This window comes from Dendrobates tinctorius, unplaced genomic scaffold (genome assembly GCF_039654945.1).
Source record: "Dendrobates tinctorius isolate UK_male_01 unplaced genomic scaffold, ASM3965494v1 ptg000049l, whole genome shotgun sequence".
NCBI lineage: Eukaryota > Metazoa > Chordata > Amphibia > Anura > Dendrobatidae > Dendrobates > Dendrobates tinctorius.
The window spans coordinates 17,535,565-17,550,418 of record NW_027361717.1 but is presented as its reverse complement, the minus strand read 5'-3'; positions in this window follow the sequence as shown (position 1 = coordinate 17,550,418).

The following is a 14,854-nucleotide window of genomic DNA, read 5'->3' as shown; positions in this document are numbered from 1 at the left end:
CCATGACTCCTCCTCTCCTTCCTCTCTTGCAGTACACCTCCACAGGTTTCACAGAAGTAATGGATTTTATGTACTCAATTGTTGAATTAGCAATCATGCTCCAAGAAGGGGAGTCCATGAGAAATTGCGGATGATTCCAGAATAATAAATCGTCCCTTGAAATCATAAGAGTAGGTTTACAGAGTGCAGTGGCCATGACTACACTCAGCTTGTAGCTATAAAGACTGAACAGTCACAGCTTAGCAGAGTTAAATGTACAACTTTCCATAAAGGGTGCTCCCAGCACTGCTGGGGGGGAGGGCATGGGTGCAACAAGACAGGGACATCAGGGGACACGCCAACAGTCAGTCCAAACCTGCCCAGCTCACCCTTTCAGCTCCACCTGGATCACAAGATCTCCAGAACATCTCCAGCACCGCACACTCCACCAGCTTTCCTATCCCGGGATCATCTGCATGCTGGAAATGGGTACAAGGCAGGTAGCCAGCAGCTTCACTCTCTCCCAGCTGAAACCAGGCACGGAGCTCCACGAGGACAGAAAGACACCGGTCCCAGCTGGTCGCAGTCTCCACACTACTCCCAGCTCTGCCGAATCCTGTAGCCCTACAGCTCCATGTGGACCACAAGATCTCCAGAACAACTCCAGCACCGCACACTCCACCAGGTTTCCTATCCTGGGATCATCTGCATGCTGGAAATGGGTACAAGGCAGGCAGCCAGCAGCTTCACTCTCTCCCAGCTGAATCCAGGCACGGAGCTCCACAAGGACAGAAAGACACCGGTCCCAGCTGATCGCAGTCTCCACACTACTCCCAGCTCTGCCGAATCCTGTAGCTACGCAATGGTGAGTGAACCAAAGGGAGAATTAACAATTAAACGGGGTAAAAAACTAAAAAACTCAGGAGCCTCATGCCAGAGCAGCCATCTCTCGGCGCTCCTCCTCCTCCTGATGATGATGATGATCATGATCATCATCATCTGATCATCAACATCTGATCATCAACATCTGATGATGTTCGGGGAATCTCTTCCTCAGAGCTGCTCCCACCACCTTCCTGTTTCTCACGCCATGATGGGTCAAGGACCTCATCATCTACACTACCCTCTTCAAACACCTGCTTCTCCTGGGTAGTCTCGCCAGTACAGTACGCACCAGAAAGTGGCACCTGAGTCTCATCATCAGATGCGTACTAAGGTGTGCTGACCATAGGCACTGGCCCACCCGCCTCTTCAGATTCAGAGAGACAAAGCAGTTGTGCATCACTGCATACTCCCTCTTCTTCACATTCTAGAATGCTGCTTGGCTGGCCCCCTCTTTCCATTCCAAGAGATTCAGAGAACAGATGTAGAGATGGCTCCTGTCCACGGCTCTCTGACTGCCTGGGCAATTTGGCAGGTGGTGAAGAGACAGATGGTTGCTCTTCAGTGCTCTGGACCTGAGAGGATGTGGAAGTAATTGAAGTCGATGCGTTAGCTGCCATCCATCTGACAACGGCTTCAATTTCTTCCTCCCGCAGCAGTGGGGTACGGCGAGCTCCTACAAAGCTGCACATAAAGGACTGTTCCCTGGTAAAACTGGGGGATGCTGAGTCACTGGTGCCCGCAGCAAGCACAGAATCCCCACGTCCTCTCCCTGCTGAAACACCACGACCATGTGCCTTACTCCCTGCCTTCTTCATCTTGGTAGACTGATAAAGATAGGCAGAAAAGTACTAAGGGCTTAGTGTGCTTATTCCTGAACAGCTGCTAACAGGTATAAGAAACACTAATTTTATAAAGTGTGGACTACACTTTAATATGAGCTAATGTGGCCCACACAACTTTAAAGTGGAGTGTTTGGTGAACTTTATTTAAGTGTTTTTTTTTCACAAAAAAAAAGGATGTGACCAAAGATGTAAAAGCGATAGTATCACAAACTTTTTGTAGCTATTACAATGCAGGAAGGTAACCTACAATGCAATAGATGAGGCTCCAAAAAATAGGCTAATACTAATCTGGCTGGGGCTGCAGGGCATAAGCCAGCAGAAAGGCTCCTCTATCTACTCCTATATAGTGTTTGCAACCAATGTAGCTGGATACGGATGGAAGCACACTAATAGGAGAAATTCAGGAAAAATAAGCAGCACTACAGCAAAAAAGGACAATGTATGAGGCAGTGACGCACGCTGAGCAGACTACACCCAGAGGTGGCTGCAGAACACACTACAGCGTGAGCTGCACTCACACACAGAGACCTCACAGACAGCCGTGAACAGTGCAGAGAACTGTGCACTAGCACTGAAAGGCTGCAGAAAAGCTCCGCTATCTACTCCTATATAGTATTTGCAACCAATGTAGATGAATACGGATGGAAGGACACTAATCGGAGAAATCAGGAAAAATGAGCAGCAATAAAACAAAAAAAGGACTATGTATGAGGCAGTGACGCACGCTGAGCAGACTACAACCAGAGGTGGCTGCAGAACACACTACAGCATGGGCTGCACTCACACACACAGACCTTGCAGACAGCTGTGAACAGCGCTGCAAGGCAAAAGAAAGCTTCGCACAGCGGTTGCTAAAGTAGCCTGGGTAAAGCACAATATAGCAAATCGCTATCTCTAACTGTCCCTCAGAGTCAAAACAGCAGCGTCCTGTCCCTAACTGAATTCACAGCAGAGTGAACCCAAAATGGTGGCGGCGGCTTTTATAGTGCATCATGACATCATTTCAGCAGTCAATCACAGCCATGCCATTAGTTAACATGCCTACATGCCTAACAGGATGTGCCCACACTTCTTAGGATTCCTCATTGGCTGAATCATATCAAACTGGCTCATAGCATTATGGGAACTTCCGATTCCGGTATTCGATATGCAAAAAGTATCGGAACTCAGTATCGGAATTCCGATACCGCGAATATCGGCCGATACCCGATATTTACAGTATCGGAAAGCTCAACACTAGTTAGCACCCATAAAATTGTTCCAGAAAATGAAGTATTTCTCCCAGAAAATGTGCATTGGAACAGTACAAAAATTGGAAAACAGGCAAATTGGACATAATTTTATACAAAACCCCACAAATGACCAGGACAAAATTGTTGGCACCCTCAACTTAATATTTGGTTGCATACACTTTGGGACTTTGGCATAAATAACTGCAATAATTTCTTATACCATCAAGAAGCTTCTTACACCTCTCAGCTGGAATTTTGGACCACACTTCTTTCGCAAACAGCTCCTGGTCTCTCATACGTGGAGGGTTCCTTTCTCCCAATAGCAATTTTAACTTCTATTCACAAGTCTCCAATGGGCTTTAGATCCAGACTCTTTGTTGGCCACTTCAGAACTCTCCAGTGCTTTTTTCCCATCCTTTTTGGGGGCTTCTTGAAGTAGGTTTGAGGTCACTGTCTTGCTGGAATATCCATGACTAAGGACATAATCCTAACTTTATGACACTGGGCAATAAAGACCTAAAATATGTAGCCTTCATGTTGACTTGTACACAGACAAGGCACCCAGTTCCAGAGGCAGCAAAACAACCCAAAAATATTTTTGAACCTCCACCATATTAGACTGCAAGTACTGTGTTCTTTGTTTCTTTCCTGTACCTACAATTTTGGAAAAGTGCCAACAATTTTGTCAGGCCCATTTTTACAATCATAAAATGATAATTTTGGAAAGGACCTCAAGGGTCATAATTTTCAACCCCCTGCTTAATGCATAATTCACTAAACCATCTCAGACAAATGTCTGTCCAGCCTCTATTTCAAGACTTCCATTAAAGGAGAACTCATCACCCATTGTCCCAGCCTGTTCCACTCATTGGTCATCCTCATTGTCAAAACAGTTTTTTTCTAATATCTAATCTGTATCTTCTCACTTTCAGTTTCATTCCATTACTTTTCATGTTTCCATGTGCAAATGAGAATAATGAATCCTCTACACTGTGACTTCACTTCAGAGATTTGTAGGCAGCCATTAAGTCTCATCTTAGCCTTTTTCTTTGCAAGCTAAATAAACCCAGATCATTTAACCGTTCCTCATAGGATAAACTTTGCTGTCCGTTTGCCATCCTGGTAGCTCTTCTCTGAACTTGCTCCAGTTTTTCAATGTATTTTTAAAATGTGGTGCCCAGAATTAGACACAGTATTCCAGATGAGGCCTGACAAAGGAGGAGTAGAGGGGTATAATTATTTCACGTGATCTAGACACTATGCTTCTCTTAATACATCCTAGAACTGTTTTTGCCTTTCTTGCTGCCGCATCACACTGCTGACTCACGTGCAGTCTGTGATCTATTAGTGTACCCTTTTTACACAAGTTGTTGCTTAGTTCTATTCCTCCCATTCTATAGATGCAATTTTTTTTCTTGTTCAGATGTAGAATCTTGCATTTCTCCCTGCTAAATACCATTCTAATAGTTTCTGCCCATTGTTTAAGCTTATGTAGATCCTTCTGAATCTTTTCTCTGTCTTCTCTAGTATTAGCTATCTCTCCTAGCTTTGCATTGTCTGCCAATTTGATCAATTTCCTTATCTACATCATTTAATAAAAATGTTGAAAAACCCTGGGGCCAGGACAGAGCCTTGTAGTACCCACTTGAAACACTTTTCCAATTGGATGTGCAGCAATTTATTACTACTCTTTGAGTACGATCACTGAGTGAGTTATGAATCCATCTAACCGTAGCCTTGTCAATCCCATACTTGGTCATCTTTTCCATAAGGCTAGTATAAGATACTTTATCAAATGCTTTGCTGAAGTCAAGATATATTATAGCTACAGCAATTCCCTGATCCACCCAGTGATTCCATCACAGAAGGAAATTTAGACTAGTCAGGCATGACTTATTTGCTACAAACCCATGCTGGCTCTGGTTAATACTTTATACTTATCAAAGTACTTACATACATGCTGTTTAATAGTTTGTTCAAATATCTTTCCCAGTATACAAGTGTCTGTAATTTCCTGGCTCCCACTTCTTTCCTTTTTTGGAGATAGGGACAACATTTGCCCTTCTCCAATCTTCTGGGATTTCTCCTGTTTTCCAGTATTTTCCAAAGCTTCTGGCTAGTGGTTCTACAATTTTCTCCACTATCTCTTTCAGTCACCAAGGATGTAATTCATCAAGATCAGGAGATTTAAATTAACTTAAATTAGCTAAGTGTTCCCTCACCAGCATCCTGTTTATGGATAGAGTTGATTATTTTATTCCTCCATCACTTGATGTTACATTTGCTTTTTTAGAGAACACAGATGCAAAATAGGAACTTAAAAGTTTGGCCTTCTCAACTTCATTATTGACCACTTCACACTTTTCATAATGTAAAAATCCTATAGCATCTTTGACTTTTCTTTTGCTTTTGACATAACCCCCAAATTTGTGGGTTTTGTGTGAAATTATGTCCAATTAGCCTTTTATTTTCCGGCTTTTTGTGTTGTTCCAATACACACAAAGAAAATAAACATGTGTATAACAAAACACAGGTAATTACAATCATTTTCTGGGAGAAATAGTTCATTTTTTGGAAAAAAAAACATTACTATACATTTTGACAAAAATTTAGATGCCAGTAGCTCCCTTTAAGATATTTTCCCTGTGCATGTATTTGCAAGGTTATTCGCAGCATAAAAAACATTTGTTCATTATTCCGTTATTCTGCGCCATATGCAGACACAGGAAGTCATAATGTGACACATTTACATTTATAAGTAATCTTGCAGACAGTTCAAAGACATAATGCAGACAGTTAATTGTCAATTAAAATGCTGATTGATCTTCAGAATTACCTTAATAATAATAATAATAATAATTTTTATTTATATAGCGCCAACATATTCCGCAGCACTTTACAATTAAGCGGGGACATGTACAGACAATAAATTCAATACAAGTTAAGACAATTCAAACAGTGACATTAGGAGTGAGGTCCCTGCTCGCAAGCTTACAATCTACAAGGAAATGGGGGGACACAGTAGGTGAGAAATGCTTGTTAATTCAGGTCTGGCAATTATAATAGGGATTTTCATATAAAGCTGCATGATCCGGTCATCAGCCCGTGTGTTTAAGTGCAATAGACAAGTATCAAATGCAGTTATCATGTGCATGAAGGGTGTGGAGACAGATGAATAGTAGGGTGCAGATTCAGAATAATATTTGGAAGGAGGGAACAGGGCAAAGTTAGCTTGCTGAGTAGTTGATGTGGTAGGCTTGTTTGAAGAGATGGGTTTTCAAAGCGCGCTTGAATAGGTCAGGGCTAGGTATCAGTCTGATCGTCTGGGGAAGTGCATTCCAGAGAGCTGGAGCAGCACGAGAGAAGTCTTGGAGACGGAGGTGCGAGGTTCGGATTACGGGGGATGTTAGTCTTAGGTCATTTGTAGAACGGAGGGCACGTGTAGGGCGATAGACAGAGACGAGAGAGGAGATATAAGGCGGTGCAGAACAGTGGAGAGCTTTGTGGGTGAGAGAGATGAGTTTATACTGGACCCTGTAGCGAATAGGTAGCCAGTGTAATGACTGGCACAAGATGGAGGCATCGGTGAAGCGGCTGGACAGAAATATGACCCTGGCTGCCGCATTCAAGATGGATTGGAGAGGAGAAAGTTTGGTAAGAGGGAGACCGATCAGAAGAGAGTTGCAGTAGTCCAGACAAGAATGAATAAGAGCGACAGTAAGAGTCTTAGCAGTTTCAAAGGTGAGAAAAGGTCGGATTCTGGAGATGTTTTTAAGATGCAGGTGACAAGAGCGACTGAGTGATCGGATGTACGGAGTAAAGGAAAGTTCACTGTCGAATATGACCCCAAGACAGCGGGCATGCTGCTTGGGAGTTATGGTTGAACCCTCCAGGGTTATTTCGATGTTAGGTAGAGTGAGGTTAGTAGAGGGGAGAAACACAAGAAGTTCAGTTTTAGAGAGATTTAGTTTCAGATAGAGGGAGGACATGATGCTAGAGACAGCAGACAGACAATCCTTGGTATTTTGAATTAGGGTAGGGGTGATGTCAGGGGAAGAAGTGTATAATTGGGTGTCATCAGCATAGAGATGATACTGGAACCCAAATCTGCTGATTGTTTGTCCAAAAGGGGCAGTGTATAAAGAGAAGAGGAGGGGGCCTAGGACTGAGCCCTGCGGGACCCCGATAGTAAGGGGACGAGAAGAGGAAGAGGAGCCGGAAAAAGATACAGTGAAGGAGCGGTCAGAGAGGTAGGAGGAGAACCAGGAGAGGGCTGTGTCCTTGAGGCCTATAGAGCGGAGCATAGTGAGGAGGAGCTGGTGATCCACAGTGTCAAATGCGGCAGAGAGATCCAGTAGAATCAGCAGGGAGCAATGACCTTTTGATTTAGCTGTTATTAAATCATTAGAGACTTTAGTGAGGGCAGTTTCAGTAGAGTGTAAAGAGCGGAAACCAGATTGTAAGGGGTCGAGAAGAGAGTTATCCGAGAGATAGCGGATTAGACGGGAGTGGACCAGGCGTTCCAGGAGTTTAGAGATGAAGGGAAGGTTAGAGACAGGTCTGTAGTTAGCAGTGCAGTTCTGGTCCAGGGATGGCTTTTTAAGTAAAGGGGTTATGATGGCATGTTTAAATGAGGAGGGAAATATACCTGAAGAAAGAGAGAGGTTAAATATTTTAGTCAGGTGAGTGGTGACCACTGGTGAGAGAGACTGCAGGAGCTGTGAAGGAATAGGGTCACTGTTGCAGGTTGTAGGCCGAGCAGAAGCGAGGAGCTTGGAAACTTCTTCTTCTGAAACAGGCTCAAAGATGTCTAGTGAGCTTGAGGTGCGGCAGGGAAGGGGATCCAGGCACTGAGGAGATAGGGCTGAGATATCCTGATGTATGTGGTTGATTTTTTCTAGGAAATAAGTGGCCAGATCCTCACCGCTGAGGTTGGTGATGGGGGCCTGTACTTTAGGTTTCAGGAGGGAGTTTAAGGTTTCAAAAAGTCGTCTTGGGTTGTTGGATAGTGAGGTGATGAGGGTGGTGAAGTAGGATTGTTTGGCCAGATGAAGGGCAGAGTTATAGGTTTTGAGCATGAACTTATAGTGGATGAAGTCTTCTGCTAAGAGATTTTCTCCACTGCCGCTCTGCACACCTCGAGCAGCGCTGAAGAAAGCGTGTTTGCGTTGTGTGCCAGGGCTGCCGTTGTCTGTGTCGGGTCTTTCTGCGTATAGAAGGTGCTGCTTCATCTGGGGCATTCTTCAGTGTATTATTGAAGTGTGACAATGCTATGTCTGGACAGGAGAGGGTGGAGATGGGGGCTAAAGATGTGTGGAGATTGTCCCTAAGCTGTTGGGTATTAATGGTACGTGTATTCCGATAAGTGTGGTAAGTGGGGGTGTCCCGGGTGAGGAGACAATTCTTGACAGAGAAGGAAAGAAGGTTGTGGTCCGAGAGCGGGAGAGGCGAGTTAGTAAAGTCGTGCAGCGAGCCGGGACGGGAGAAAACCAGGTCCAGAGTATTCCCGTCCTCATGTGTAGGAGAATTAGTAAACTGTGAGAGGCCGAATGAAGAAGTTAGAGAAAGAAGATGAGAGGCAGACTGGGAGAGCGGATCATTGATGGGGATGTTAAAGTCTCCCATGATGAGGGTGGGGATGTCACAGGATAGAAAGTGAGTAAGCCAGGTGGTGAAGTGGTCTAGAAACTAGCGGGAGGAGCCTGGAGGGCGATAAACAACCGCCACTCGTAAGGAGAAAGGCTTAAAGAGTCTGACGGCATGTACTTCAAAGGAAGGAAATGTAAGTGAGGGAACCGGGGGGATGACCTGGAAAGCACATTGTGATGAAAGCAGCAAACCAACACCTCCACCGTGTCTGTTCTCAGGTCTGGGGGTATGTGAAAATTTCAGCCCACCAAACGAGAGAGCGGCAGCAGCGGTGGTGTCTGAATGCTGGATCCAGGTTTCTGTAATAGCCAGAAGGTTAAGGGAATTAGAGAGAAAAAGATCGTGAATGTAAGTCAGTTTGTTACACACAGACCGTGCATTCCAGAGAGCACATTGGAAAGTGAGAGGAGAAGGCATGCACTGAATGTTAATAAGATTAGCAGGGTTTCTATATGCAGCTGGAGGAGAGTAACGTATGCTGGTGGAGGGAGGCCCAGGGTTGGGGGAGATGTCACCTGCAGCTATTAAAAGGAGAAAAAACAGAAAAAGCAGGTGGTGGGATGATTTGTATGAACGTTTTGAGTGCTGCATGGTGGTTTTGGATGGTTTGGTGTGGGTAAGAAATGTCAATAGAGCCTCAGAGTTATACATGGGAGAGGGGAAAAGGGAGGGGTGGATATGCAGAGAGTGCGCAGAGAGTGCACAGAATGTGTAAAAGGGCAGGCGAGTTTTTAGAAAGCAGAGGTGAAGACAAAAAAGCAGCAGGTTGATATGATCAATGCATATGTAGTACGACTGACCAAGAAGCATGCGTGCATGAAAAATTTATGCACCTTACCTGTCTCCTGCCCAGTCCAACTGCATTGTCTAACTGCAAAACACTTGATCCTGTTGCACTTAATATCTGTTGCACGCGTGCTATCCCAGCCAGAGCTAAATATATATGAAATGAAATGTCTGCTAGCTTCAGCCACCAAAAGGCCACAATCAGTAATTAACCAATTAGCACAAGGCCAGAGCAGGCATTACTATGCAGGGTAAATAACTAATGCTGGACAAGGCCATCAAACAGAGAAAGGGAAAAAAAAACCAAAAAAAAAACACCTTTCTACACTTCAAAGCACAAACCAAATAGATAAAAAAAGAAAGACCCACCACAGGAGTGATGGAATGAATTACCATAAAAATATCTGGCAATATATGATGCAGTTCACACTTGTCAGACAGCACACATGGATGATGGAATGAATTACCATAAAAATATCTGGCAATATATGATGCAGTTCACACTTGTCAGACAGCACACATGGATGATGGAATGAATTACCATAAAAATATCTTTCAATATATGATGCGGTTCACACTTGTCAGACAGCACACATGGATGATGGAATGAATTACCTGTGTGAAGAAGAGAAGAGAGGAACATCAGCTTCAATGCATTGTCTACCTTAACAATATGTTAGCAAATGCTTGCACTCATCATTATCTTCCATATTATAAACCGGCCTTGATTTTACCTTACCCATGAGATGAACATGTCTATAAGTGGTGACGTAGGGAAAGGCATCTGCTGTTCAGGATCAGAAGTTGATCCTAGGTTATGCATCGAGATGCAGCAATATACTGTATATATATGGATTGTGATTTTTGTTCAGTTATTAATAATAGATTGCCATAAGGTGTATTGTGTCTACAGACCCCAGAAATGTAAATGCAGCGCTGATTTCCATTGTTCCCCATTTTAACTGTAGATAGTGTTATCTGCATGCAGTAATATTAGTATCTCCTATGTCTTGTGAATCCATGTCCAAGTGTTACATAGGAAGGGCAGGTCAGATCACACCTGTTAGAAATAGAGATGATCACAATAGAAAAAATGATGATCAAAAGGCAATAAGTTTATAACAAAAAGGTACAATTTTTATTAGAACAACCATATTAAAATTATATTGCCAGACATTAAGCAGATAGGAAAATACAGATACTTGTCACTCATGAACTCTCATAATGACGCTCTGAATCCGGAAGTGGTTATCACCCTAGTAATAGTCAAATAATAACAGGATGGTATATAACTTAAAGGCTGCCACTGCTAGTCTACTGTGGCCAAGGCTATTAGAAAATAAAATGTGTCATAATAATAACCACCTATATAGCCTATCAACTCAGTATATGGCTAGCCTTACTGGACAATACCTCCTGTCGCGTTTCGAGAGCCCCTGATGTACCTAAACAGTGGAAACCCCCCACAGGTGACCACATTTTGGAAACTAGACCCCACAAGGAACTTATCTAGATATGTGCTGAGAACTTTGAACCTACAAGGGCTTCACAGAAGTTTATAACGTACAGCGGTACAATTAAAAAATCATATTTTTTCCACAAAAATGATCTTTTCACCCCCAATTTTTATTTTTCCAAGGGTAACAGGACCCTAAAAGTTATTGTGGAATTTGTCCTGAGTACGCTGATACCCCATATGTGGGTGTAAATGACTATTTGGGCGCATGGCAGAGCTCGGAAGGGAAGCAGCGCCATTTGACGTTTTTGGCTGGAATTGAGATCGGACACCATGTCGCGATTGGAAAACCCCTGATGTACCAAAACAGTGGAAACCCCCCACAAATGACACCATTTTGGAAACTAGACCCTCCCAAGGAACTTATCTTGATGTGTGGTGAGCACTTTGAACCCCCCAGTGCTTCACAGAAGTTTATAACGCCCAGGCGTGAAAATAATAAAATCGTATTTTTTCAACAAACATGATCTTTTAGTCACCAATTTTTTTTATTTTCCCAAGGGTACAAGGAGAAATTGGACCCCAAAAGTTGTTGTCCAATTTGTCCTGAGTACGCTGATACCCCATATGTGGGAGAAAACTACTGTATGGGCACACGTCGGGGCTTGGAAGGGAAGTAGTGATGTTTTGGAATGCAGACTTTGATGAAATGGTCTGCAGGTGTCATGTTTCTTTTGGAGAGCCCCTGATGTACCTAAACAGTGGAAACCCCCCACAGGTGACCCCATTTTGGAAACTAGACCCCATAAGGAAATTATCTAGATGTGTGGTGAGCATTTTGAACCCCCCCAGTGCTTCACAGAAGTGTATAACGACCGGGCGTGAAAATAAAAATATCGTATTTTTTCAACAAACATCATCTTTTAGTCCCCATTTTTTCATTTTCCCAAGGGTAACAGGAGAAATTGGACCCCAAAAGCTGTTGTCCAATTTGTCCTGAGTACGCTGACACCCCATATGTGGGAGAAAACTACTGTATGGGCACACGTAGGGGCTCGGAAGGTAAGTAGTGACGTTTTGGAATGTAGACTTTGATGGAATGGTCTGCAGGTGTCATGTTGCCTTTGGAGAGCCCCTAATGTACCTAAACAGTGGAAACCCCCCACAAATGACCCCATTTTGGAAACTAGACCCCCTAAGGAACTTATCTAGATGTGTGGTGAGCACTTTGTACCCCCAAGGGCTTCACAGAAGTTTATAATGCCCGGACATGAAAATAAAAAAATCGTATTTTTTCCACAAACATGATCAACTAGTCTCCAATTATTTTATTTTCCCAGGGGTAATAGGAGAAATTGGACCCCAAAAGTTGTTGTCCAATTTGTCCTGAGTACGCTGATACCTCATATGTGGGAGAATACTACTGTATGGGCACACGTCGGGGCTCGGAAGGGAAGTAGTGACGTTTTGGAATGCAGACTTTGATGGATTGGTCTGAGGGTGTCATATGCGTTTGGAGAGCCCCTGATGTACCTAAACTATTGAAACTCCCCACAAGTGACCCCATTTTGGAAACTAGACCCCCCACGGAACTTATCTAGATGTGTGGTGAGCACTTTGAACCCCCAAGTGCTTAACAGAAGTTTATAACGCCTGGGTGTGAAAATAAAAAAATCATTTTTTCCACAAAAATGATATTTTTGCCCCTAATTTTTTATTTTCCTAAGGGTAACAGGAGAAATTGGATCACAAAAGTTGTTTTGCAATTTGTCCTGAGTATGCTGATACCCTACATGTGGGGGTAAAACATGGCAGAGCTTGGAAGGGAAGGAGCACCATTTGACTTTTTCAACGCAGAATTGGCTGGAATTGAGATCAGACACCATGTTGCATTTGGAGAGCCCCTGATGTGCCCAAACAGTGGAAACCCCCAATTCTAACTCCAACCCTAACCCCAACACACCCCTAACTCTAATCTCAGCCCTAACCCTAGCCCTAACACTAGCCCTAGCCATAACCCTAACCCTAACCCTAATGGGAAAAAGGAAATAAATACATTTTTTTATTTTATTATTTTTCCCTAACTAAGGGGGTGATAACGGGAGGTTTGATTTACTATTTATAGCGACTTTTAGGTTTGGCAGCTGTCACACGCTAAAAGACGCTTTTTATTGTAAAAATAGTTTTTGCATCACCACATATTAAGAGCTATAATTTTTCCGTATTTTGACCCACCGAGTCATGTGAGGTCTTATTCTTTGTGGGACGAGTTGACGTTTTTATTGGTATCATTTTCAGGCATGTGACTTTTTTGATCGCTTTTTATGCCGATTTTTGGGACGCAGAATGAACAAAAAACTGTGTTTCATGAATTTCTTTTGGTGGGTACGTTAACACCGTTCCGCGTGCGGTAAAATTGATAAAGCGGTTTTATTCTTCGGGTCAGTACAGTTACAGCGATACCTCATTTAGGTCGTTTTTTTATGTTTTATGCAATGAAAACTATTTAATATAAAAAATAATTATTTTTGCATCGCTTTATTCTGCGAGCTATAACTTTTTTATTTTTTATCACTGTGACAGATCAGTGCTTTGCAGGCAGTGAGGAAGTCAGCTCCCTACAGGCCCCCGAAGGTCCCTGTCGCCATCTTGGATCCGGGGGCCTGTAGGGAAAGAGCCCCCCCGCAGCAGCGCTGCACATTGCGCTGCCATTGGGGGCTCAGGGAAGCACAGAGGGAGCCCCCTCCCTGCTGATGCTTCCCTTTAACCCCCGGTACACCGCGATCGTGTTTGATCGCGGTGAACAAGGGGTTAACGTGTCGGGCGCCGCTGATCGCTATGACGTACTATCCCGTCCCTGGGAATTAAGTCCCAGGGCACATGGACGGGATAGTACGTCTCATGGCAGAAAGGGGTTAAGGCAGTATACTGGCATAAACACCTTGATGAATCTGGGCAATAGAGCTAAGAAATTTTGTGGTTTGCCTTTCCGAGAGCCAAGTTGCATCGTATCTAATGTTTTTTTTTTTGCAAACATGCAGTGACACCATGAATAAGTATGAGAAGTTGGATGAGAAATGATGGTTCACTAAAGCAAGTACAGATTGGGACTGAAATCGCAGAGGTCCATGCTGTTTCTGCCCCTGAGCCTCAGATGGGTATACATTACTAATATTACCCTGCCTGAAGGACATCAAGATTTACTACAAGACCAATATTTCTAATAATACCAATACTTGTGCTATTTCAAACTAAATAATTATAATATCAAAATAATAATATTGTAAATACCAACAAACCATAACCAAATACTGCCAGCATATGCAATATTGATAATACCACCATATTGATCGTTAAAGGATTGAGGTTAAAATCTATGTAACTTCAGACTTCTGACTCCTCATAGGGCACATTGTGAGGATTCTCTGGTGCCGGCACTGGGAGCCGCTGTCATGTGACCGCAAGTATATGATTTTCACACCGCCAGACACAGTCGGACTAATTATACTCGGCATTGCTAATTTCACGTGTAGTGAGGGAGGTAGTGCATGTCTAGTTAGTACATGACCGCATGTATGCAAATCACATACTTGTGGTAGCATGGCATGATCACCAACTCTCAGTGCCAGCAGCAAAAAATTTTCACGCATGAGCTCTGTGAGGATTCAGATTTCCGCAGTCACATAGAGTCACTGCAAACTTTGGACAATTGCTTTAACCAAAACTACTGTACTAAGACTGATATTGCCACCACACAGTGACCATATAATGTTAATATCAGTCCTAAGCCAGTGCTCCACAGACTATATATGTGTATTGTGCAGCTTCTCACCAGTGACGTTCTTGCTTATTGCTGTCATTCATTTTCACTTTTCCATACCATTCGGTCCAGACCACAATGACCTCTACTTCCAACCATAACTCATCCCTGCAAAATGTAACACATAGACATCTTCACTATACTAATTTTCCAGGACCCCCCTCACATTCTACCACCTCTAGACAAACGGCAACTTGTGATACTT